The following is a 2,301-nucleotide window of genomic DNA, read 5'->3' as shown; positions in this document are numbered from 1 at the left end:
AGGAATGCCTGTAAACCAAATATCAATAGCTGTTTTTGTTTCCCTGAACCAGTGTTTCCCCTGGGAACCTCAAGTGTAAAAGACCCAGTCTGTAAAGGAGTACACCAGTGATCAAAGTGGCCACAAATGATGGTCCCAGGCTGATGTTTGTACTCTGATTGCAGGAGGAGCCTTTCTTCCCAGGATGAGGTACAGCCTCCATTCTGAAGGACCAGCCCTGAGCATCTTCCTGAAGCATGTCTTAGGCCTATTCCCTAAGGATGGCCCATCGCTGAGCTGGGCTTTGCCTGTCTCCCTCTGGGGCCCAGACGTGATCATGCCCTGACCAACGGCCTGCTGTTCGTTTGCTGTTCTCGTGAGATGTTTATAATGTTGAATCTTGGCAGGCACTCTCTTCCTTTTGTCTCATCTGTCCTCTTCCATGAAGGCAGAAGCACTTCAAGGGCAGAGACTGTGCTTATAAGCGGAGCAACAGAGGCAGGGGAGGCTTCACTGTGGTGAAATGTGATAACGAAAATGCCCACGTGGGGGAAAAAATGTTGAATTCTCAGAAGTGACAAAGCTCTCAAAAGTGAGTAAATGAAAAAATGTCAGCTGTAGTTCTATGTCTTCTGATACAGAGTAAAACACAATTTTCACAAAATTTTGATAATAAGTAAAAACAAAGATAAGTGGTCTCTTAAAGTAGAGTGAGATCTCCCGTACTAAGCCATTTTATCTGTGACCCTCAAACATCTGCTCGTGCTGTGCCTGTGTGTTATGCGATAGATCCCAGAGCATCTAGGAAGTATGTAAAAGATGTGTGTTGATTTGCTTTGACATCCTTTATTCTCAGGAACCCAGAGCCTTCGCGATCAGCTTAGTCTGGAGAGACCTTTCCCAGCGCTGTTCTTCTCTGCTCATGTTCCTACTCAATCTATGTCTCGTCTCTTTAAAATAACAAAAGAAAAAAATCCTGCAGTTCCCATAGACTCCTGTCCTCTCTTTGGAAGTGAGTAGCTGATCTGATAATAGGGAATAGGGTTATTGATTTAAAGGGTGACCCTTGGGCTTCCCTGGTGGCGCAGTGGTTGAGAGTCCGCCTGCCGAGGCAGGGGACACGGGTTCATGCCCCGGTCCAGGAGGATCCCACATGCCGCGGAGCGGCTGGGACCGTGAGCCATGGCCGCTGAGCCTGCACGTCTGGAGCCTGTGCTCCGCAACGGGAGAGGCCACAACAGTGAGAGGCCCGTGCACTGCAAAAAATATTAAAAAAATAAAGGGTGACCCTTGCCTAGTAGCTTGTTTCCCTTCAATTTGGGGCATCCTGGAGATGATACATCAACTCATAGTATCTATTCTGCTGGCATCTGAGACACCACTGAAGGCCAGTGGGAAATAATGGCAGCAGGGTTCAAATATTCTAAATCCCTGCAAACAACACTCCCTCAATAGCTGTCTCCTCCATTTTTCCATTAAGCCAACCTGGATGTGCTCCTCATTAGCTACGGGTCTTTCTCTTTTACTTACACCATGGCTTGCCCATTTCCCATAGAGAATCAACATAAATGGGACATTATTTTTATATATTCTATATTCCACGTGAAGGTGTGTGACTAAAAATTATTCATATTTAATAACATGTATAGCAGAAGCATAATAAATAATGTATATGATATATAAGGGTTCTTTATATAGCCCAACCCAGTGTTCCTAGCACACCGAGATGAAGGAGGTCTGAAGGTGTTCTGTGGAGTTGCCTCTTGAAAAATGAGGGATGCAGAAGGGCATCTCAGATGTGAGAGGATAGGATGCTGTGAATGACATCTGGAACTAGAAAACTGGTACCTGTGGGTGAGAGAGCTGGAATTCATTCTACCACTCTCCCTTTCATGCATGTGAGACCACATGCGACCTCAGAATCTTTCTCAACACAGTGTTCCAAGAAGCAGTTAATTGAGGTTGGCCAGAGCAACAAGGTCTCTTTGGCACTTTTGATACTTACAGAAAAGTATGGTAAGTAATGCTGGTAACAGAATGTGCAAGTTTCTGAATTATCTTTTTCTAGTTGGTGAGTAGAATCTCTTGCAAACCTCGCAAAAGACGCGTGCTTTACAGATACCTCAGTTAGTAATTTTCTTCCATATACTCCACCGACAGCTCTTCAGTCTGTTACATGAGTATGTAAAAATACAAAACCAGCGGGCTTCCCTGGTGGCGCAGTGGTTGGGAGTCTGCCTGCCGATGCAGGGGACACGGGTTCGTGCCCCGGTCCGGGAAGATCCCACGTGCCGCGGAGCGGCTGGGCCCGTGAGCCATGGC

This window comes from Lipotes vexillifer, unplaced genomic scaffold, assembly GCF_000442215.2.
Source record: "Lipotes vexillifer unplaced genomic scaffold, Lipotes_vexillifer_v1.1 scaffold838, whole genome shotgun sequence".
Taxonomy (NCBI): domain Eukaryota; kingdom Metazoa; phylum Chordata; class Mammalia; order Artiodactyla; family Lipotidae; genus Lipotes; species Lipotes vexillifer.
Note: the sequence above shows the minus strand (reverse complement) of the source record.